Below are 24,031 nucleotides of genomic sequence, written 5' to 3'. Positions count from 1 at the left end.
GGTAAATGGGTGCAAATGGGGACATGTCTGCTGTGGGTCTCATGTCACTAGAGGGAGTGTGACATGCTCTGTCATGACATTTTTAACCTTTGGGTTGGTGCAGCCTAGTGTTCTGTTCGTACATCCCAAAGGTTCACAGGATAGTCACGGGATGTTAGATCAGACATGTCTGCAATGGATAGCAATTAAGGAGGCTACAGATACAGACAGCCCAAGGTAACTTTGCATCCCTCCAGCTCTCCACAGACTGAAGTCTGCAGTCTTTGACTTGGGCGTAACCTTTTAAGAGGAGTCCTCCCCAAACCCCAAGGGCCGGCTCATCAACTTCAGCCTGGCATGCACTACCACATTAGATCAGAAGAGGGCACTAGAGGACCTGTGCAACGTATGGAAGTTCCTACTGCAGATACAGAAGTGTCCTCTGAGTTCAGATTACTTTTAGAACATTGATGTAGGCACTGTTATCAAAATGCGAACCCACCTTCAAGCCTGCTATCCCGTTCACATGTTGAACTAAATACCTCCTACCATTTTATTAAATGAAGCTGTTTCAACCCACGTCCCACAGCTGGAGCTGCTTGTAATCTCTGAGTTCCGCAGGGCAGTCGGACGTACGCAGGCGCACCACGAGCAGGGCTGGGGTGATGAAGAGCCCGCCGCCCAAGCACGAGTTACCTGGGTCTGCGCCCGCCATCCAAGCACGTGGACCTGGGTCTGCATCTCCAGCACCCACGTCAACGCCAAGTGCGGTGAGTGGCATGGAGCCTGTGACCCCAGCACTGCAGGAGGGGACAGGCTGATCCCAGAGGCTCACTGACCAGCCAGTGTAGCTGAAATAGCGAGCTCCAGGTTCAGTGAGAGACCCTGTCTCCCAAACCCATGGTAGAGGGAGATAGAAGACATTTAGTGTCTCATCTTCACATGTGCGCCACAAGCAAGTGCGCCTGAAGACACACACGTGTGCACATCACTCAATAATAGTAATAATGACGACGTTTTGGGAGAACAGCCTGGACTGGGGTTGTAATAGCTCAGTAGCAGGGCGTGTGCTCAGTATAGGTTTCTGGGGTTTGGTGTTCAGCACCGGCTCCACCCTCACCAAAAAGAGCCGAGTACATACATGGTAGGTACAGTGATGCCCGTGGCAGTTTGGGTTTCCCGCAGGGGCAGGGGCTTCTAGATTATCCTCAGGGCAGCAGGAGTGCTGTGTGCTGTACCCCTGCCCCGAATCCAGTCCTGTTGACGCTGGTGGAGCCGTGCAAAGGAAACGGTACTGCACGCGTGACCCCATTGTTGGCTGCATTCTGTGTCTGCCTGGAGGCGGTCTGAAGGCAGGACGCTGGGCGTCTCCCCCTGTGTCCCTCAGCTCTCCACACACCCTGCTGTCCATGGACGGCAATTGACTCTAGCTCTAGAGTTAAGAATAAAAGGCAACAAGATTTCAAAATAACTCTGCTGCAGTATTTATTGTCTTTCGTCACGAATCCCGTGTCTGGCAGGTAGATGTGCGTAGTCAGAATGACAGGTGGACATTTTTAGAGATGTGTGTTGCTGAAAACAAATTTTACATTAAAAGAAAGAAATGCGGAACCACGCCTAAGAAGGTACTCATTTAAAAGGCTTTAGACTGACTGATCTTACTGTATGTGCGTGCGAGTGTTCTGCCTGCGTGTCTGTGCATGCACACTCTGCACGCCTGGTGCCCAAGGAGGTCAGAAGAGGGTGACAGATGCCTTGGAACTGAAGTCGCAGAGGGTTGTGAGCCACCATGTGCGACGCTGGGATCTAAACCTGAGCTGTGGTGGTTTGAATGAAACTGGCTGCCATAGGCCCTGAGGGGTTGACACTTGACACCACGAGGAGGTGTGACTTTCCTGGAGGAGGTGTGGCCTTGTTGGAGGAGGTGTGACTTTCCTGGAGGTGTGGCCTTGTTGGAGGAGGTGTGACTTTCCTAGAGGAGGTGTGGCCTTGTTGGAGGAGGTGTGAATTTCCTGGAGGAGGTGTGACCTTGTCGGATGGGTGTGGCCTTGTTGGAGGAGGTGTGACTTTCCTGGAGGAGGTGTGGCCTTGTTGGAGGGGTGTGGCCTTGTTGGGGGTGTGGCCTTGGAGGAGGTGTGACTTTCCTGGAGGAGGTGTGTCACTTGGGAGTGGGTTATGAGGCTTCAGGTGCTCAAACCAGGCTCAGTGTGACCTTGTCCTCCTGGTGCCTCCGGTGTAGAGCTCTCAGCTCCTTCTCCAGCACCGTGCCTGCCCGCACGCCGCCACGCTTCCCGCCCTGATAGTGGACTAAACCTCTGAGCTGTATGCCAGCCCCAGTCAAATCACTCAAATGGCTTCTTTTATATCTCCGGGTTTGAGGTCAGCCTGGTCTGTGCAGGGAGTTCAAGGACAGCCCAGGATACACAGAAAGCTCTGTCTTGAGAAACCAAATAAATAAGAAAATAAAAACATAAATAGAAGAATCCCGTTGCTTGTAAATTGATATCTACAAAATTACAGCATGACTGAGAAAAGAGCAAATGGATTTTTTTTTTAATGTGAAGTGTGAGCCGGGCGTTGGTGGCACACACCTTTAATCCCAGCACTCGGGAGGCAGAGGCAGGAGGATCACTGTGAGTTCGGGACCAGCCTGGTCTACCGAGCAAGTTCCAGGACAGCCTCCAAAGCCACAGGGAAACCCTGTCTCAAACCCCCCCCCAAAAAAAGTGAAGTGTGAATGGAAGATTCTAGGCAGTAGGTATAATAGGTGTTCGCTGTAAAATTCCCGCAACTTTGGAAGTTTTCATAAATAAAGTAATCCAGTTCCTTCCACAATTAACGTACAGTCACCACTCCCGGGTGGAAGTCCCAGCCTTGCCCCTTAGCCTCGCCCTTTAATAAGCAGGCATAGTGAGTGGGCTTGGCCAGGTTTACTGCCCTCGGTGACACCACTCACAAGGGACCAGCGATAGACCAGGCACCGTGAGGGATGAAAGGTTGACTCAACAGCCGGTGTGAAGCGTGTCCGTGAGAGAACAGGGTGTTTATGTACTGTCTGTCACAGTTTGGAGCTTGGTGTCCAGGCGGTGGCATGGTTCGGGCAGATTCTAGAAACTCTCAGAGGAGTTATCTAGTCGGAGGGAGCAGGTCTCTGAGGAGGGTTCTTGGATCATTCCTTGTTCCCAGCTACTTCCTACTCTCCTGTTCCCTTTCCAGATGAAACGAGCAGCTCCCTTCTGCCTCAGTCCCTGTTGCGACTCTTCCCAAGCACCCGTGGACAAGTCATTGTGAGCAATTTTTTTTAAAAAAATACTGTATTTATTTTATGTATATGGGTGCTCTATCTGTATGTATAACTCTGTTCCAGAGGAGGCCATCAGATCCCCACTATAAATGTGGTTGGGAAACACCACGTGGGTGCTGAGAACCGAACTCAGGACCTCTGGAAGAACAGCCAGTGCTCTTAACCACCGAGCCATCTCTCCAGCCCCAACTTCTAAGTCGTCTATGGCAGTATCTTCATCACAGTAACGCAAAGGGAGCTCACACACTGGTCCCTGCCAGCCACTGGTTGCCCCCTAAGCTTGGAAAAGCTCCTGGCAGTTTGGATTTGGCTGGTGTGCCCCGGGTGATTGGAACAAAGGACGTTGGTCTTGTCTGCTTCAGGGAGAGGAAAAGGTGCCTGACTAGCCTAGGAGCTCCAGGGCCCCTCAAGTCACCACGTGGCTCACTGGGGGAAGGGGGTCAGGATGGGAGAGCCAACAACGGACACGCGGCGCTAAAGACGGTCCCAGCATGGGGCAGCGGGAAAACCATGCAGGGAAACGGCCGCATGCTCGGACCCCTTAATGGGAGGGGTCTGTAGAGAATGAGGGCCAGTTCCTGGTTGCCTGAAGTTCGGGTGGGGCCAGGATGGGACTGCCGATGGACAGAGGAATCGTTGGCAGAAACGGAAACCTACATAGACCAGATGGTGGTGGTGGTGGTGGTAGCACGCTTCTAACTGGGGCAGAAACAAAAAAAAAATTGCTGGACTTAGGAATGGATTATATTTTGTTTAGTTTGTGTGTGCATGTATGCACGTCACGGCCCACATGCAGAGCTCAGAGGAGTTGGTCCTCTCCCCCTACTGTGTGGATGCCAGGGATAAAACTCTTGGCTGCAGGTGCCTCTACCCTCTGAGCCATCTCGCCAGCCCAGTTGTTTTACACGGCGTGTTCTTTACATTTTACGTAAGCAGAACTGTGTGTGTGTGTGTGTGTGTGCCCGTGTGCGTGTGTGCCCGTGTGCATGTGTGCCCGTGTGCATGTGTATGGAGACCAAATGAGGACACTGGGTGTCCACCTCTGCTGTTCTCCATCTTATTCCCAGGAGACAGGGTCTCTCACTAAACCTTGGACCTCACTCTCGTAGTTTTTGTCAGCTAAGCAGCAAACAGCTATGACAAGAACCTCAAATTGACCTATGGTGACCGTTTTGATACCTCAGATGAACTTTGTCCTGTAAATGGGGAATTAAAAAAAATTCTGGGAAGAAAAACAACTGGAGGATATGATATGGGCTCTTTGCAGTGGTCTGTGTGATCTGTCATGGTGGCCTCAAATTTAATATGTGCCTTAGGATGACCTTGAACTCCTGGTTCTCCCGTTTCCCAAATTCTGGGTTTACAGACAGGTACCAACACACCCTGCTGAGAAAGAACAGAGAGACTGCAGTCACAGGATTCCAGTTAGCAGTCAACAGTGCCCTGTTGCCCCTACATCAGCCTGACAGTGGTGTTGGAGTGAACCTGCTTTTGTTTCTGGAAACATACCAGACACCAATAGTTGTGGGCTGGACAGGTCATCTGCTCAGAGTGGATTTATTCCGCTCACACAAACAGCTCTGGGTGTCTTCTGAAGGTCACGGCAGGACTCAGCCCCTCTAAGTCTGATGTGTTCGTCACCCAGAAAAGACGGTTCTTATAAGTACTCTGGGGTATAACTTTAGTGATGGAGAGTCATCCAAACAAAAATGGATTGGAAAAGCATCCCAATCCCAGGGCACTTTGTAAAGTGAATGTGGTTTTCAAATGAATAATACAGCAGTGCTAACAGAGGGGAATATGGCCAGGAAAGGGGCCTCAGGGAAGAAAACCGCAGTGGTAGCTTTCTGGGTGTGAGCTTCTTAATGCCCTTAATGCTTAGAGGAAAGCCTAGCTTCAGGAAGCCTCTGCCTCTGCTTGAGGAATAGTGGCAGGAGTGGCTGTCACTTACTCCAGCTCTGTTCAGTCTTGATGCAAAAGCAAACGTAAACCCCAGATGTTCTCAATGCACCTAGGGTTATCCATCTGAATCAAGCAGGTAATAGACTGGGCCAGGCAGCTGCCTGCAGCTGGGGACATTAAGCCACACAGAGGTGTCTGTTTCGGTGGAGGTCCTCAAAGTCTGTTTGGTAGCCTGCACGGTGAGGAGTCATGAGGCTGAGCTGGGCTGAGCTGGGTCCTCACAATGCTGTCCATTTGCCTGAGTGCCCTGGCCACAGCCACGGGGGCCAAAAGAAAACAGAAGCTGCAGATTGGAGTGAAGAAATGCGTGGACCACGGCCCCATCAAGTCTAGAAAGGGAGATGTCTTACATACGCACTACACGGGGAAGCTAGAAGACGGGACGGAGTTTGACAGCAGTCTACCGAGGAACCAGCCTTTTTGTGATCCCTCGGCACTGCAAGGTGAGATGCCGCTACACCTGGTGTTCTACCATAATTTTTCCGTAGTAGCTTTGCGAGCAGTTGTGTTTTGACATTGGACTTAAGAGGCCAAGTCAGCCAGCTAACACCATTATATTTGAGAGAGAGTTTTATAAAACTCCATTTTATGGGGCTCAGGTGCCAGAATGAACGCCCACAACATGGTAATCCCTAACATGGCCACACTCTCAAATGTTCTACTCCGAGAAAATGATGGCTTTGCTGGTGATCCGTATCCTTTTTTTTTTTTTAATTTTATATTCTAAAACCAATTGGTATTGCTTTACTTTAATCTCAGACATTTTAGTTTGCTCATTGTTGCTAAATGATCCGTGAATATAGACCGGTCGCAGAAGATCGGAGCATTCCCAGACAGAGTCTGCATGCATGGTGGACTCTCACGCCTCCACCAACCCCAGCTCTCTGCACGGTGGCTACGGGGACTGGAGTCATGGCATTGCTGTAGTTGGGATCTGGAACGTCTCCCAAGGGACCCTGGGTCAGAGGTTTGGTTCCCAGTGCATGGTACTGTTGAGAGATGCCAGAACCTTCAGGAGTAGGGCCTAATAGGTTAGGAGACACCACATACACGCTGGTCTTTTGTCTACTGGCCCCCATGAGGTAAGCAGCTTTCTCTACAGCATGCTCCTGCATGACATACTTCCTTACCACAGGCAGGCCAGAAGTAGCAGACCGACTGATCGCAAGCTGAGACCTCAGGATCTTCGACCTAAAGCAACCCCCCCCACACACACACACTTAAAAATGTACTGGGGGAATGTCCGTGTTGTGGCGTGTGGGCAGGAGTCAGAGAACATTCTGCAGAGTGGGCTGAGGCTCACCAGGCTCCCTGGCAGGTGCCTTTACCTGCTGACTAATCTCACAGCCCCCACGTCGTCCTTGAAGTCGAGGAACTCAGGGTTTTCGTGGCAACAGAAGGATGACTGACAGGTACGCTCTGCTAAGAAATCCAGAACATTATCTGTTTTTAAAGCTTTGCTGGTTCAGTGGGCAAAAACTGCCTAGTTTCTTGAATGAGAATGAAATTCAGGTCAAGGATAGTTTCTTATATTTTTTTATTTTAAACCTTTCTAAGTTGCTTGTTGATATTTTTACCTATATCTTTTGTTGTTTTATTTGTTTGTTCTGTTCTGAGACAGGGTCTCTCTTTGTAGCCCTGGCTGTTCTGGAACTCCCTATGTAGACCAGGCTGATCTTGAACTCAGGGATTCACCTGCCTCTGCCTCCCAGGTATTGGGATTAAAGGGGTGTGCCACCATGACCAACTTCACACTGTATTTTCATCAGGTTTTCTTATTGGCTGTAGGGGATCTTTGTATATTATAACTATCTTTGGTTCATTTTGCGTGATAAAGGTGTTTTCCTAATTTTCTTTGTTGTGGTAGTTTGAATGTAATTGGCTCTGAAACTGTAAGCCAGCCCATTAAATGTTTTCCTTTATGAGAGTTGCCATGGTCATGGTGTCTCTCCAAAGCAACAGAAACCCTGTGTATTTAAAAAAGGTTTTAAAAATAACATTTATTTTCAGATTTATTATTTTAAGGGTGTGAGTGTGTACATGTGTGCATACATGTGAGTGTGTACATGTGTGTATACATGTGAATGTGCATGTGTGTAATGTGTACTCTTACTGCAAGCTGCCTGGGTCCTCCTGCTGTCTCAGCCCCCAAATAACACACAGGATGCTATATTAATTAGGAAGCTGTTGGCCATTTGCTTGGTTTCTTATCGACTAGCTCTGACTTAATTATTAACTGCTAATTTGAGTATTTCCACGTGGTGTTCTCTTACCTGAGAAAAGCGTTTAGACCTCTTACTTCTCCCGCATCCTACATCGTGACTGACTGTGTCTGTTTCACAGAATCCTCCTAGACTCCTAGTACCACCTGTCTTGCTTCCCTATTGGCCAACAGTACTTTATTAATCAACCAATAAGACAACATATACACAGAAGGACTTCCCCATCATCTCCTCTTTTCTGTCTAAATAAAAAGAAAGGTTTTAACTTTAACATAGTAAAATATATAATAAGGCAGTTACTAAGCAAGAACTATAAATATAGTATTTAGTCCATTAACATTTAGCAAGATTTAAAGAAAATATCATCTATCTGTGTGAGTCTAAAGTCTTATATGTAATTTATCTTTAATCCTAACGAAAACTATTATGCTAAGTATCTGTCTTTAGCTCCATCAAAGACCACAGAAGGATAATATATAAACTCTAGAATTGACAGAGACACCTTGCTACCTGAACAGTCACCCGAAGAAGTTCCTCTGCAATGTTGGGGTATCCATCAGTACATAGGCCACAGTGTCTGGCAGACTTCTCAGTAAAGCAGGAAATTTCAAACTGTCCATCTGCATTTGCAGTTTGTTAGTTTTGTGTGTGTGTTTGTGTGTGTCCTGCAGAATGTCTAGCAGACTCTTTCATGAAGCAGGAACCCTTTAGGATTGTCCCATCAAGCTTAGTAGTCACTTTCCTGTGGGTCCTGCATGTCCAGATTATACAGTAACAGTCAAACATCCAGGCAAGAGCAGTTTCTTGCCCAAATGGCTAATCTTGTCATGTCAAAGGCCAACTCCATAATGAGTTTCTTCGATGCTCATCTTCCTCTCAGATGTAATTGGTGTGCCAGGAGCAGTTGTGTCTGTCAAGAAAAACCCTAAACCATTTTAAAAGCCATTTTCTGTAGGTCTTTGAAAGGTCTGAAGAATATCTATCTCAAATACATCTCTGTATATCTAGAAAACCTAACTATAAGTTTTGACTATTATAGTAACTATCTATAATCTGTATTTAATTATACATTACATTTTAAATGAATTATACAAAAGCAATACCTAAACAAGAGGTATATATATACATATATATATCACAAAATTGATCTTAAATTTGTATCAAATGAAAATCCATTCCTATACAAAGTATTCATTTCTATACCATAATCTTCCTTTTACCTTTAAAAAGAGATTGGTTGTGATCATTAGCCATTTATAAGCAACCCCATTTAAGTGAAAACAAAAATTTATGAACAATATTTGGGAATTTGGGCATTGTTCATTCCTAACTGCTTCCTGCTGGTTGGGGGCGCTGTCCATACCTAGGGGATCATGACAAAATAAGAATCCTGGCTAAGTCCTTGTTTTTGTAGTCTGTAAGGCTGCATCATCTCAGCTGTTTTAGATATTGGACTTCCTGGGACACTGCTTCAGGGGATCTTGCGTCATCAAACTATATAAATCTGGAAGGAATCCACAGCTCCTCATTTTCTGTGGAAACACAACTAGAATATCTTTTCCAAAATAACCTGTCCTTATATTTAAATTTTGAAGCCAAGGCATTTTAAAAATATATATGTTGGATTAATTCAGCAGCATTTATAATCAAGTGTATTTCAGCAGTTGTTCCTTCCTTAGTCATTGAACAACTGAAAAACACAATCGCATACAGTATCCAGACTCTTGTGTATTTTCTATCTTTACGTGACTTTTTTATTACTCTTTATCTTTTAATTGTACTTTTTTGAGACAGGGTTTCTCTGTGTACTTTGGCTGCCCTTGACTCCCTCTGTACACCAGGCTGGCCTTGAAATCACAGAGATATGTTTGCCTCTGCCTCCTGAGTGCTGGGATTAAAGGCATGCGCCACCACACCCAGCTACTCTCTTTGTTTATGTTTCTTTTTATTATCCTGTTTCTTTTTCTCTCCCAAGTCTACGAATATTTTAAAACACACTATAAACCTTGGAGGTTTTACATCATCTGAGTCTGACTTTATTGTAAATCTTTATGTTTTTCTGGCCATGTGTCTGTTACCTGCTAAACAACATTGCTAAAGTTAAAGCAGAAACAGCCGCTGGCTTCCCAACACGGCAGGCATTAAGTTTACCGCCAGCACTGGGAGCTGTGGTCACTGCCTTAGTTTATGTCGGCTTGGAGATGTGGTCACTGCCACTGCCAGATGCTTGTGCACACCATTCAATTGTTGGCAGGGCCTCTTAAAAGAGCCTTGCAGTTTTTTGTTTTTGGGGTTTTTTTTTGCCACTTATACCGAGTCAGGAAGATTCCCTTAAGGGAGTCATGTGAGTCTGCTTGTCTCTAGCAAAACAGAGAAAAATGCTGCTACCAAGAAACCGTGCTTCTCTCTGTTCTTTGTTTCTAAAATTCCTTTTACACTTTTGTCATTCTACGTGGAAATTCATGATCGCACTCCTGACACCATATGTAACATGTAGTCTTCCCACCAGTCCGCCTGGGTCCCGAGCTGTCTCAGCCTCCAAATAATACATGAAACACTATATTAATTATGAGGCTGTTGGCCGTTTGCTTGGTTTCTTATCGGCTATCTCTGACTTAATTATTAACCTATATCTGCTAATCTGAGTATTTCCACGTGGTCTTCTCTTAGCAGAGGAAAGGGTCCACACCTCTTACTACTCCCGCATCCTACATCGTGACTGACTGTGCCTGTTTCCCAGAATCCTCCTCCACTCCTAGTCCCACCTGTCTTGCTTTCCTATTGGCCAACAGTGCTTTATTAATCAACCAATAGGACAACATATACACAAAAGGACTTCCCCAATCATGTGTGTACATGTATGTATACATGTGAGTGTGTGCATGTGAGTGTGTATGTGTGATTGTAAGGAACCATGGAGCTGGTTACGGATACGGAAAACTGAACCAGATCCTCTGTAAGGGCAGTGTGTGCTCTTAACCCCTGAGCCAACCTCCTCGACCTGTTTGCTATTCTCAGTTTTGCTTATAATGCTATTTATCACATAGAAAATTTTCAAGTGCCCATGTCTGTAATTTTTATGACCTTTGAGCTCTAATTCATGCTCAGACAATCTTTCCCCTATGAGATATTTTATTCCCTTTTAATACTTGGATACTATTCTAAAATGAGTTACTTAGCTTGAGAATTCTTACTTTGTGTATTGATGGGGGAAGTCCTATGTATGTGCTTATCTTATTGGTTGTTGAATAAAGTACTGTTGGCCAGTAGGGAAGCAAGATAGGTGGGACTAGGAGTTGAGAAGGATTCTGGGAAAGAGAGGCACAGACAGTCATGATATAGGAAGCCAGAGGTCCAGACCCTGTTCTCCAGTAAGCAAAGACCATGTGGAAACATTCAGATTAGCAATTATGGGCTAACAATTAAGTCAGAGCTAGCTGATAAGAAATCATAACAAATGGCCAACAGCTTCATAATTAATATAGCATCCTGTGTGTTATTTGGGGGTTCAAACAGCTTGGCAGGGCCCAGGTGGCTGGTAGGAAGACTATGCGTTACAGTGTATCATGTGAGATAAGGCTCTAACTTCATATTTTTTTCTTTAAAATGCCAGTTGCATCCTAACTATTATGGAATGACAAACTTGACCACTGACTTTAATACAGTAGCTTTATCCAGTTAGGACCCTTTTCCCTCTATGAAGTTAGGACCCTTTCCCCTTTATCCAGTTAGGACCCTTTTCCCTTTATCCAGTTAGGACTTTTTTCCTTTGTGCTTTCGACTTGATTATTCTTGAGATGCAGGAAATACTCTGTCACGTTCCATGGGATGCAGGGACACTATTCCACTCAGCAGTGTCCCCACCGGGGCACCGAGGGAGAGTGAGGAAGAGAGGACTGAAAGCTCCCAGGAGATGACACGGCATGTGACTTCTCAGGGCAGAGCCTATGTGTTGGCAACATTGGGGTCATCAAAGAAGTTGCCCCCCCATCAGAATTTTTTCAATGTAACCAGACTCTGAGAGCTTGCGTGCTGGGTAAAGTCGAGCTTTGAACATGCAGGCATACGGAATCAATCACACCGGTTTCCTCAGAGGTAGTGGTGGCCACGTCCTCCTCAGAGTGCACCTTGACTTGTCTGGTGTGCGCTTCCCACCACACAGACGGTCTCCACAGTGCTGCCAGCTAAAGCATCTCTCCCTGCCCTTGCCAAGGGGGCAAGCACACCACCAGAGTTCAGCAGGGAAACCTTGACGTAAACACCACACGTTACAGCGATTGTTTCAAAGCCTGGAGCAAAAGAACAATGAAAACACTGCCGTTCAGGAGAGGACATTTCATCCGCAAGGGACCAACAAAGTCTGGAATTCCAGACAATCACATGCCTCTTGGAACCAGGGAAGTGCATCACCTCGCTCAAGCCGAATTAGTTTAAACCCGAGATAAGGCGTGAAATCCGGAGAAAGAGCAGGAAGTAGGGTCAGGGCCAAGTTGGAGCCTTCCAGCCTGCTAGGGGAGGCACTTAAAACGGGCTTCCGCGTAACGTGTCCTGGGAGAGTCCATCCCAGAACTGAGCAGAGGACCAGGATATGGCCAATAAGAAAGCCTCGAGTCTCTAGAGACAGAACCAAGCTTGGTGTGGGTCTCCCGCCTTCCCTAGCCCGTCCAGGCTTGAGCCGGCAGGCACCTGCTCCTTGCTCGCCTTAATCGCCGATCGTCAAAACAGAAGTGGCTGCCGGATGCCTAACAGAGACACGACCGCAACACAGGGGCAATCGGTGTGCGTGGAACCCGACACATTCTAGGAAGCCTCCTCCTGGCTTGAACTCGGCGTCCTGCTGCATTCCTGGGCCTACATGAGCTGGCAATACACGTTACTAACAACACCGGGAGTGCTGTGTTTAAGAAGTGAACGGTCAGGCTTCCCCGGCAATCAAGAAGCAGGTGTCTCCATTGCTTTGGACACCTGTGCCCTGGCGACCCTAAAGGTCTTGATTACCTGTCCTTCCGGAGAATTCCCTTAGGTTCTACCCTTGACCTCCACCTCACCCTGACCACACTCTCAGTCTGGCCTGCTGCCGAAGTTCATCCTTACTTCCCTTTTGGACAGCAATCAGATTTCCGCCGCCCTCACTTCCTTCGCCTAGTCGGGCTCACTCTTCCACGCAGCTGACTGTCACACAACTAATATCAACCCAGAGACTGCCACTGGGGCTCAGGCCGAAAGACCAAAAAGCAAAGCCGCCAAGCAAGCAGCTCTCAGCTCTACTTCAGACTGAAACGGGTGATCCCGTCCCCACGAATCCCCAGGATGCACTGCTCTCCACCAAACCTCAGGCTGCACTCCCCGAGCTCCTGTCTCCTCCCGCCTTATCTTCCTCTCTCTCTCTCTCTCTCTCTCTCTCTCTCTCTCTCTCTCTCTCTCTCTCTCTCTCTCTCTCTGCCCAGCCATATCACTCCTGCCTCTCCCTCTCTAGCGCTGGCATTAAAGGCATGCAATCCCAAGTGCTGAGGTCACCTTTGTGTGAGCTGTATCTCTTTTAGACTGGAACAATCTGGTGCAGCCCAGGGTGGCCTTGAACTAACAGAGATCCGTCTGCCTCTCCTCTCCTGAGTGCTGGGATGAAAGGTGTGAGCTACCACCACCTGGCCTCTATGGCTGACTAGTGTGACTAGCTTTGCACTCTGATCTTCAGGTAAGCTCTATTTGTTAGATCATAAATAAAATACTGCCACAACTGTCGCAATGTTGGACTTTGTGGTGTTTTGAAAGAAAATGGCCCCAAAGGGAGTGACACTATTAGAAGGTGTGGCTTTGATGGAGAAGGTGCGGTCTTGTTGGGAGAAGTGTGTCACTGGGGAGGTGGGCTTTAAGGTCTCTAAAGATCAAGCCATGTCCGGTGTCTCAGACGGTTTCCCGTGTCCTGTGAGTCAAGATGTAAGAACTCTCAGCTCCTTCTCCAGCACCACGTCTGCCTGCCATGGTGATAATGGACTAAACCTCTCAACTGTAAGCAAGCCGCCCCAATTAAATGTTTCCCTCTATAAGAGCCGCAGTGGTCATGCCGTCTCCTCACGGCAATAGGAACCCTAGCTAAGGCAGACATCTTGCCTGGCATGCATGTAGCATGCACTGTCAACAGCCGGGCAACGCCATTAATGACGGTTTCTCCCCCAACGCCCTGGACAGCAGCTTCCAGCACTATGAAAGATGGCCGGCAGAGAGAAGCTTCAGCTCAGTTCCAGCTTGATTCGTCTGTGTCCTGTAAACACGCCGCGTGGCGTCTTCAGCAGCAGGCTCTGATCATTGGTTCTGGTGCATGAGCCAAGAGCAATGATGTCTGTGTTGACTGGGGGGGAGGGCTTTGAGACAGCTTATAAGGAGGTTTCTCATACCTAGCACTGGGATGTCCACCTAAAAACCTGTTTCCTGGGGGAAGGATTGTGCATCCCATGCAAGATACTGCCATTATGCCTTTTTGAAGTTAAATATTGTAGTGAAAAAGAGAAAAAGCCTACAACTTTCTAGCTTTCTTTTTTTTTAAGATAAGGTCTTACTATGTATCACTGGTTTCTATGTAGACCAGGCTGGCCTCAAACTCACAGAGATCTGCCTGTCTCTGCCTCCTTATTGCTGGTATTAAAGGTGTGTGCTACCATCCCTTGTCAAGTAGTGGGTTTCTAGGAGCATTTTTTTCTATACATCCTTAGTTTTTGTTACCTCTCCACCCCCATCTTCATCTGAACCTCTCCTGCTTACCCTTCTCCATTTTCATATCACATTACTAACAAGCTACAGCAGGTACCTAGCTTATGCCTTAAGTCAAACTAGACCCCAAAATGTATTTATAAAATACAATGACTTAGCAAGCTGAGGAGAACACTTGTTCTCTTGGAGTTTAAGCCTCCTCACATTTGAAATGAGGACAGCACTGTGTTCAGTTTCCAGGGTGCCTGGCATCCTCATCAGAGAGTTCTTAGGTCTCTGGGTCCTGCCCTTTGTGGATAGAGGTATGTATCTGCAAGTGTCACGTAGCAGGAAATACTGATGCTAAAAGGCATTTAGGAGCTGAATACCTCCCGGGTCCAAGTACCAAACCCTTTCTCTGCCTCCATCACCCACCAAAGGCCAGAGGGCTCCACAGGTGGGCAAGAGTGGGAAGGAGGGGAAGAGGATGAAGAGTGGAAGCCACCATCTGCACAGACGTCCAGGTTAACACCGCTGTCATGTCCCGGTTAACACCGCGGTCAGACTCTGCTTCCCTCCTGTTCTGGGTAACCTTCAGACGGTGTCCTAATGCTGATCACACGGATGAACGTGTGTGCGGAAACATGGCTGCGCCTCGCCAGCCCTTATGGCATGACTCCCATGTGGGATTCATCTCACAAGCAAACCTTTGCAAGCCTGCTCTCATTCCCGTCAGGGTTTCCCTTAATCTGAGTTTCCACCCACTTACCAGACTGTAACAGCTGGCCCAGTTATTTAGGTGCAGAAACACTAGCCCTAGCTGGTGACCAAGGAGGCTGTCCTGGAACTCGCTCTGAAGACCAGCCCGGCCTCGAACTCACAGAGATCCACCCGCCTCTGCCTCCCGAGTGCTGGGATTAAAGGTGTGCGCCACTAACTCCCAGCCGAGCAGCCTGGTGTTCTAAGGTGGTATTCACTCACTTCCCGCAGGTACCTTCTGTTATGCTGCAGAAGTATGGCTTACTTCTCCCCCTTTCTCCAAACATAAGAAAGCTAAAGCAAAACTAGCGTACAATGTTTTAAACATCCTCACCAAAACTCAGGAGCCTCCATATGGGGCCATTGTTCATTTATACCTGTGATTATCACGCAGGTGTAATTACAGCAAAACTCAGTGTGTGTGTGCGCACGCCTGTGCGCGCACGCAATTGTGTGTGCCATGTGCATGCTGAGTCCACAGGGAGGTCAGAGGGTAGCATCAAACCCCCCGTATCAGTCTGTGACTTTTTTGAGGCGGGGTGTCTCATTGAGTCCAGAGGCAGTGATTTTTTTTGTTTGTTTGTTTAAGCTGTGAGCCTCCTGCTTCCTTCCCCCTCAATGCTGGGCCTCATGTGATAGTTAGGTTTTCTTTTTTCTTTTTTCTTTTTTTTTCTTTTGCCAATTTGACAGAGCTACAGCCATCTGGAAAGAGGGAATCTTAGTTGAGGGGTTGCCTCCATCAGATTGGAGGAATCTTAATTGCTCTGCTACTTGTCTTATACAACCCAGGACCGCCTGCCCAGGGGTGGTACCCCCTACAGAGGACTGGGCCCCATCACATTATTCATGGTACCACCCCTGGGCAGGTGGTCCTGGGTTGTTTAAGACAAGTAGCAGAGAAAGCCAGGAGGTTTGGGGCAAATTAGTAAACAGTGTACCTACATGATCTCTGCTGTGTTCCTGCTGGAATTCCTGTCCCAACTTCCCTTAATGATCCACTGTGATCAAGACACGTTAAGCCTTCCTCCCTGAGTTGGTTTTGGTTAAGTGTTTATCAGCAGTAGAAAACAAACTAGGACATACCAGCAAGTATTGTATCTAATTGTGTTCCAGTTGTCAAAATTATCGTTTGAGATAAGACCAACCTATAATGGGGGGGGGGCAGTAGTTCAGGGTCAGCATGGGAGCCTGGGTTAAGTAGTAAGTTGCATACTAGCCTGGGCTACGTGATACCCTGTTTCAATGCACATGTAAATATGGAATCCAATCTCATAAATTTCCCCCAACAGGTGTCAGATAATGAGACAAAGTTCTCCTAATGGGCGCTGACCTGGAGAGGGAATTCCAGTAGCCTGTGGGATCTCATCCACAGCTGCGATTGCTTGGTCCTAGGGTTTTCTAATTCCACATGGCTTGTTTTATTGCCCTTTGCCTGGGGAAGATTAATCCCCAGGGGGATGCTTGAGCTTTCTACTGAGGTCCTGAAGCTGCAATTAAAAAGAAAAAAAAAATGTAGGGCATCCAGAACAAATTGTTAGTTTTGGGAACATATCTGCCCATTATGTCCCGGAATAAAATCACTAATTTCTCAGATGTCGTTTAGTGATCTTAAAACGAAACCTGTTTACTTAGGAGGGCAGTTTTTAAAACTGGGTCGTCATTTCCTATGCTTCAAATTAACTGTCCAACTTCGCCCCCCCCCCTTCTAAGTTGGGAAAGTAATCAAGAAATGTAACAGGCGGGCTTGGAAACATTAGGGATTTGCTACACTTGCCTGTTGCAAAAGCCTTGCCTTTTGTTGCTAATTCTCTGGAACACTGTATCATCGCATACTTGGCTGGCTGGAGGTGGTTTAGCTACAGGATTTACCTACCTGCAGCTTTGACTTGATCTAATTCTAGGTAATTGCCTGCCTTTTCGGAGCTTGTTTCTCTAGTGATTCTGTCGCCTCCGCCTCCGGGTTGTCACACAGCACCAGTCGCCCTCAGGAGCTGCCGCTCTTAAGCGAGACAGAAAGAACAGCTCAATTACCTTCATCCAACGTCAAGTGTGAAATGTAAGTTAATGTGTAAAATAAGGACCTTGACACCAGTCATAAAAGTCACCCACAAACAGGTGGCAAATGAAAAAAAAAAACAGGATGTCTAAGTCAATAAGGGATTTCCTGACGGCATGCAAACACTGGCTGTGACAGCTGATGTTCAAAAGCTTGGCTTCCCTAGACACAACTCTAATAAAGTAGTTCCTGGAAACAAAGAAGATGAATTAAAGGAAAGAAAGAAAGAAGGAACGAAATACAAAAAGAAAGATGTGACCGCTCCTAGGTATGGCAAAGGAGAAAGTTTATTACAGATGTGTGGGAGAGCAGAGCCAGAGGCAGGAATCTCTGGAGGAGAGGAAGGGGAAAGGGAAGAGAGTGGGGAGAGAGGGGAACCAGGTGCAGCAGCCAGGAGGCCAGGTAACCAAAATGGTTGGATTATAGAGGAAAGGGCAGCCCAGCCCCTGGGCTGGAGATGTTTAGGGTAGGGAATGGGGTACCTTAGCCAGAAGGATCCTGTTAAAGGATAGAGACTGAGGGATGCAGAAAGGACCTGGCAACCAGGTCCCTTTTGATATGTTAAATATGCAACTCAGCCATTTGTCATGGGTTTGAAACCTATCAGAAGGGAAGTCAGGCTGGGCAAGGTGGTACAGGCCCCTAATCCCAGCACTCAGGAGGGCGAGGCAGGCAGATCAGGAGTGCAAAGAAATCCTCAGCTACTGACTAAATTTAAGGCGGCCTGAGGTACAGTAGACAGCGTCTGGGGGTGGGGTGGGGGGAGTTGGCCAACTGCACAGCAAAACCTTTTAGCTAAGTGAAAAATCGTAGCATCAAATAGCAAAGTCTGTTCTGAAATATTCATTACGGGAAGAAAGAAAACACCACTTTTAAAAGCACTGGTTTTGTATGGGGTGCAGAGGGCATCTTTAGGGCCTCATGGACACTCAGTATCCCACACCTGTAAAGTGCCCCAGGACTCAGAGCATGTGGCCTCCCTTGCGGTCACCACGTTGTTCCTTTGCTTCTGCACACTTTTGTGAGGACCACATTTGCAAGAAAACGAAGAAGAGACTTAAAACTTTAAGTTTCCTGAGTGAGGCCAGACCACACGTTACTGTACGCGCTTATGACAACTATATCATGTTTGAAGAAACGGCCTTTAAATGTCGTCCACTGAAGGTCTCAAGTGTAACATATCGCAGTTACTGTTCACTGCTCACACTACACCGAATAAATCCACTTAACCCTGACAGAAATACAGAGTGCTTTCTGAAAACACCTTTCTTTGATTGGGTTGGTTATTTCCGGTACACAGCGACACCTACATATCAACATTACTAGTCGCTTTCATCAAGTAACCAAAGGTCATTTTTAGTGGGACAGAAAGAGACTGATTAGAGTCACTGGGCTAGTCAACCCGGATGCCTGTCTATCTCCTGTGCTAAGTAGACACACTGGGAGCTAGAACAGATAAAGGGCTCACCGTTTGTGTGTGATGGACAGCCTCCCTGGATTTGGGGCTGGTAAGTTCACATCACCCTGCGGCCACGGACCAGACAGATGGGATGAATTGCTCCCCCCCCATACCCAGAGTCTCCCAATGAAGCTTCCGTGCCTTAGGTCCCTTCATTTGCTGCCACCTCCTGTCTTCCTCCTCTTCTGTCACCTCCCCTCCTCATCCTCCTCGACAGTGAGGAGCCATCTCTCCAGCCCCGCCCTCTTACTGAAGCCCATCCTTTAAATTAGGGCCGACTTTACATCCTATTTCCCGTGAGTCTTTACAAAAGGAGGGTGACGGGCACCATCATTGTGGCGTCACACAGATGCTTCTCCCCCTGAATCCTGTGTTCTGCCTGCTCGTCCTTCTCCCCTCTTCTCTCTCGGAAACCCCTGGTTGCCACTGTCGTCACAATTCTGCCCTTTCCACGGTGTCAACGATTCAGATTCGTTCCAGATGCCGCCTTTTCAGGTTGGCTTCTCTCACTCAGCACCATGGGTTTAAAGTTATTCCTCCCTGTCTTCTCAGGACTTGATAGATCACTTTCCCTCTGTTGCTAACAAAATACTCCTTTTTACAGCTATAGTTTGCTTACCCATTCATCAATCATAAGGCATTTTACTGCTTCCGAGTTTTGGATGGCTATTAATAAACGTGCTGTAATGTTTTAAAAAAGATTTCTTACTTGTTTTTTATTTTACGTGTACAGATACTTCTCCTGCCTGCATGTTTGTGCACCATATACATTCCTGCTGCCTGCGGAGGCCAGAAGAGAACACTGAATCTCCTGGACTTACAAATGGTTGTGAGACACCACATTGATTGTTGGGAAGTAAACCTAGGGCCTCTGCAAGAACAGCCAGTATGCTTAATAGGGACATCTATAAATGTGTCACTTGTTTTTTTGTTTGTTTGTTTGTTTGTTTTGTTTTTTGAAAACCTTTAAGCGACTTTCTCTTATGGTTTGGCTATAAATGAATGCCCAAGGCTCATGTGTTGAAGGCCTGCTCCCCAACTGTTGATGGTTTTAAGGCTGATTGTATTATAACCCAGTCAATAGGTTAATCCACTGGTGGACTCAGAATTTATTTTATGGCATTATTGGAAGATGGTAGAAATGAGGAAGCAGGGTCTAGTTGGAGAAAGTAGGTCCTGAGGGTTGTCTTTGGAGGATGTATTTTATCCCCAGTCATGTCTTGTCTCTCTCTCTCTCTCTGTCTCTCTCTGTCTCTCTGTCTCTCTCTCTGTCTCTCTCTCTCTCTCTCTCTCTCTGCTTCCTAGCCACCACCATGAAGTAAGCAGCTTTATTCCACCATGAACTCCTTGCTGGGACGTTCTGTCTCAATACAGCCCCGCAGCCATGAGACCAATCGACCATGAACTGTGAGCCAGAATAGAACCTCCCTCTCCTAAGCTGATTACCTTGGGTATTTGTCACATCCATGCCAGGCCAGCTTGTTATTGCAGTAAGTGACAACACCCAATACAACTTGTAGGCATTTTGGGAGTGAGGGTGGGGGGTTGAGACGGGGTTTCTCTGTGTAGCCCTGGCTATCCTGGAACTTGATCTGTAGACCAGACTGGCTTGGAACTCACAGAGATCCACCTGTCTCTGCCTCCCAGTGCTGGGGTCAGGGGCATGTGCCACCGACGCCCAGCTGGCATTTTGTACTCTACTTCTAAATCATTTCTTCAACAGTGTTCTCTGGAGCCACAGAACTGATAGGATATGGGGGTCTGTTAGACTGTCTCTCGGGATGAGGTCCAGGTAAGAAGCTGAGAATCCACAGCTGTTCAGTCCTTGAGACTGGACGTCTCAGCTGTCACAGTCTGGTGCTGGGGCCCTGGAAGACTACCGGAGAGCTGCCGGTCTTAGGCTGTGCTGGAATCCTGAAGAAGTTGGTTCTAATACCAGCGAAAGCAAATACTTCAGCAACAGGGTAGATGAACTAGCCAACAAGAGTCAGGGGAAGCAGGGAAAATCGAAACCTTCCTTCTTCCTTGTCCTTCAAAGTGGGCTGCCAGGAGAAGGCGTGGCTCAGATTGAGGGCGGGTCTTCCCATCAAACAATTTAAGAAAATCCCTGGGTGGGGAGGAGGCTGGAGAGGTCGGCTCAGCCGGTAAGATCACAGGCTGCTCTTGAAGAAGACTGGGGTCCAGTTCCCAGCACCCACACATGGTGGCTTATGACCATACATAACTCCAGTTCCAGGATTTCCAATGACTTCCATAGACTTCTGGATGCATGTGGTTCACAGACATCCACTCAGGACTGTGCATACTCACACATACACACACACACACACACACACACACACACACACACACACACACACACTCTCTTTAAAAAAATCCCTCACAGGTGTGTCAGTAGCAGCTTGGGTTTTCATTAATTCCAAGCGATGTCAAGCTGACAACCAAGATTAGCAATCATACCTAACCACGTGCCCCTCTCTCTCACGCCATGGTGTAGTCATGTCTGTGTTCCATCCATCCTGCATTCTTCACCTTCGATGCATCTTTATTTCTTTATGTGTATGTGTGATTATAGGTGCACGCCGGGCCAGAAGAGGGTGTTGAATCCCCTGGAGCTAGACTTCAAAGGTGATGAGAGCCATTTGACACGAGTGCTAAAAACGGAACCTGGGACCTGTGAAACAGCAGCAAGCGCTCTTAACCACTCAGCAGTCCTCCAGCCCCTCTCCTCACCATTCTGCATGGCCTTGCGACTTCCTAGCGCTTCTGTGTTCCTCAGTTTTTGCCCACCTGACCCAAGCTAGAGTAAGTCACATGGCAGAGGGAACCCCCCCCCCCCCCCCGGCCATCTCCAACCCCTCAGCTTGCTCTTGCAAAACAAGTGCAGTCTTACGGGGCTACCCTCCCCAGACCTCGTAATAACCACAACCAAAGGTTCCTTTCCTCTTCTATTGTGAGTCCCCAGAGGACAATGACAGTGTCATCTATGTGGAGTCTCCCATAGAACCCCGGAAAACCATCATACCCAGTTCACGTTTTTTCCATCGTAAACTGGAAAGAAAACCTCTAGTATCAAATGGAGAGCAATGGGAAAGCAGAGACCCCTGCAAAGAACTCTGGAAACAAACGATTGAAATTAATGGGCATGGCAGCAGGCACCTGCAGTTCCAGCCCCTTGGACGGCTGAGGCAGGGAGATCATTTGATCCTAGGAGTCAGGAATCAGTTGCAGAATATTTGTTTACACTGTAAAAATGTGTCTCTGCCTAAGGCATCTTTTGACTGGTTTGATAAAGAGCTAACTGGCCAATAGCTAAGCAGGAGAGAATAGGCAGGAGTTCCAAGGAGAGAGAGAGAGAGAGAGAGAGAGAGAGAGAGAGAGAGAGAGAGAGAGAGAGAGAGAGAGAGAGAGACAGAGAGAGAGAGAGACAGAGAGAGAGAGAGACAGAGAGAGAGACTGAGAGAGGAGGGAATCTAGGTGCACGATTTCGCCAGCAGACTGTGAGCAAGTCGGATATGCCCTACTAAGAGGTAACCGAACCATGTGTCGGGATGTAGATTTCAAAAATATGCGTTAGTTAAATTATAAGAGCTACGGGGCTGGAGAGATGGCTCAGCGGTTAAGAGCACTGACTGTTCTTCCAGAGGTCCTGAGTTCAATTCCCAGCAACCACATGGTGGCTCACAACCACCTTGAATGAGATCTGGTGCCCTCTACTGGCATGCTGAAGATTGTATACATAATAAATAAAATATTTTAAAAAAAAGTTATAAGAGCTAGTTGGAGCTGGTCAGTGGTGGTCCACGCCTTTAATCCCAGCACTCGGGAGGCAGAGGCAGGTGGATCTCTGTGAGTTCGAGGCCAGGCTGGACCGAAAGCCTCCAAAACAATACAGAGAAACCCTGTCTCGTAAAAACCAAAAAAAAAAAAAAAAAAAAAAAAAAAAAAAAAAGAGCTAGTTGGAAAAAGGCTTACACTAAGGCCAAGCTTTGGTAATTAGTAAGAAGTCTCCATGTCATTATTTGTGGGCTGATGGTTCAGAGACAGCCTGACAAAGACAGCTTGCTATGAGAAAACCCACCCCGATAATTCATTGATAAATTCACTAAAGGAAATTTTTTTCTCTCTTTAAAAGTAAATGACAAACAGAGTGCTCCATTACTTCTCTTAGAACTTAAATGTGTGTTGGAGGCGGGGAACCAAGAGGCGCTTGGTACACTTGTGTGCAGAGTCCAGGGAAGACATCAGATACCCTGCTGTGTCACTCAGTGCTTTATGCCCTTGAGACAGGCCTCTCACTAACCCTGAAGTTGTAAGTTGTGCTGGCAGATAGCAATCCCAAGCAATCCTCCTGTCTCTGCCCCTCCTGCCCAGCACCTGCCGCCATACACTACTTTTAACTGGATCTTGGGGATTTGAACTCATGTCCTTACTATTTTGCAGCAAACACCCTTACCCACTTCAGATTGCCTTCATTGCTCTCCACCATCAGGAGTGTTTCCAGTCTCGGTCTTCAGGTCCCCAAGCCATAACCTGCACATGCCTTGGCCACACAAAGTCCGTAAGGAATAGCCGGATGATGGAGTCTTCTAAAACCTTTGCGAATGCTCTGGATTATTCTGCTACCACCTCTCTGTTCATCTTGCATTTCCTGACATGCTGACTTACCATCATCCTGTCTGGCTTCCTCAAAACAAAACAAACAAACAACAACAACAAAAAACGATGAGCCGGCGCCTTCACCTCACCCCGTCCTTGGCGGGTGCATATGAAGCCTAAGCTTGTCTCTCCGTGGTGCTTTCTTCTCAGGAAATGATGCCACCTGCCTTTGGAGGCTCACAAGTTGAGCAAGGTTCTTCCCAGGCAGCCGGGCAGCCTCTCCTGACCCTGCGCAGGTCTGAAATGTGGCCAAGGCCTGGCTGTGGATCACTCTCATTCAGCGTCCTACCTGCATCGGTCCCAGCTGCCACCCTCCACCCCGTCTCCAGGTTCCCCATGGGCTCCCTCCCAGATTTCTTCTTGTGTCTACTCTGCATTCACTCAGCAGGAAGAAGGGACGTAATCCCACCTACAGCTGCGTGGGCGCCACGAGGGCCGGCTGGTCACACCCAACTGCGTCATTTCATCTGCTCCTCTCCCCAGAATTCAAGCTACCTTCTCCCTTCAATGCTCTTCCCAGAGAACTGGCTGTTTTGTATTGTGCAGTTTTGTTTTGTTTGCTTGTTTGTTTTTTAGACAGTGCCCTTCTGTGTAGCTCTGGCCGGCCTGGAACTCAATATGTAGAGCAGGCTGGCCTCAAAGTCCACAGAGATCTGATGGGTGGATGTCCTTCCGTATTATATATGTTTCTCTTAATGGTTGATAAATAAAAACACTGATTGTCCAGTAGCCAGGCAGGAATTATGGGGGGGGGGCTATCAGATGAGGAAGATTCTGGGGAGAGGACACAGGGAGAAGCCACCAGGGAGACGCCATGCAGTGGTTGGGAAGATAGGACACCGGGCATTCTCCAGCAAGATAAGGCCATGTAGAAATACATAGATTAGTAGTTATGGGTTAATAATTAAGAGAGCGCTAGCCAATAAGAAGCCTGAGCCATTGGC

At 47.4% G+C, this 24,031-nt stretch overlaps 1 long non-coding RNA gene across 1 annotated transcript; it reads left to right on the top strand.

Moving 5' to 3' along the window:
- Positions 1-430: 430 nt before the first annotated feature.
- LOC110342712 lies at positions 431-24,022 on the top strand. The gene is made up of 5 exons (XR_005876086.1): positions 431-749; positions 16,815-16,969; positions 19,162-19,314; positions 21,004-21,233; positions 22,872-24,022. It is a non-coding gene; the product is annotated as an uncharacterized LOC110342712 (long non-coding RNA).
- Positions 24,023-24,031: the final 9 nt, after the last annotated feature.

Source organism: Mesocricetus auratus, unplaced genomic scaffold (assembly GCF_017639785.1).
Source record: "Mesocricetus auratus isolate SY011 unplaced genomic scaffold, BCM_Maur_2.0 Super-Scaffold_2245, whole genome shotgun sequence".
In the NCBI taxonomy this organism is placed as follows: Eukaryota; Metazoa; Chordata; class Mammalia; order Rodentia; family Cricetidae; genus Mesocricetus; species Mesocricetus auratus.
The sequence above is the reverse complement of the archived record's forward strand: the minus strand, read 5'-3'. Positions and strand labels throughout refer to the sequence as shown.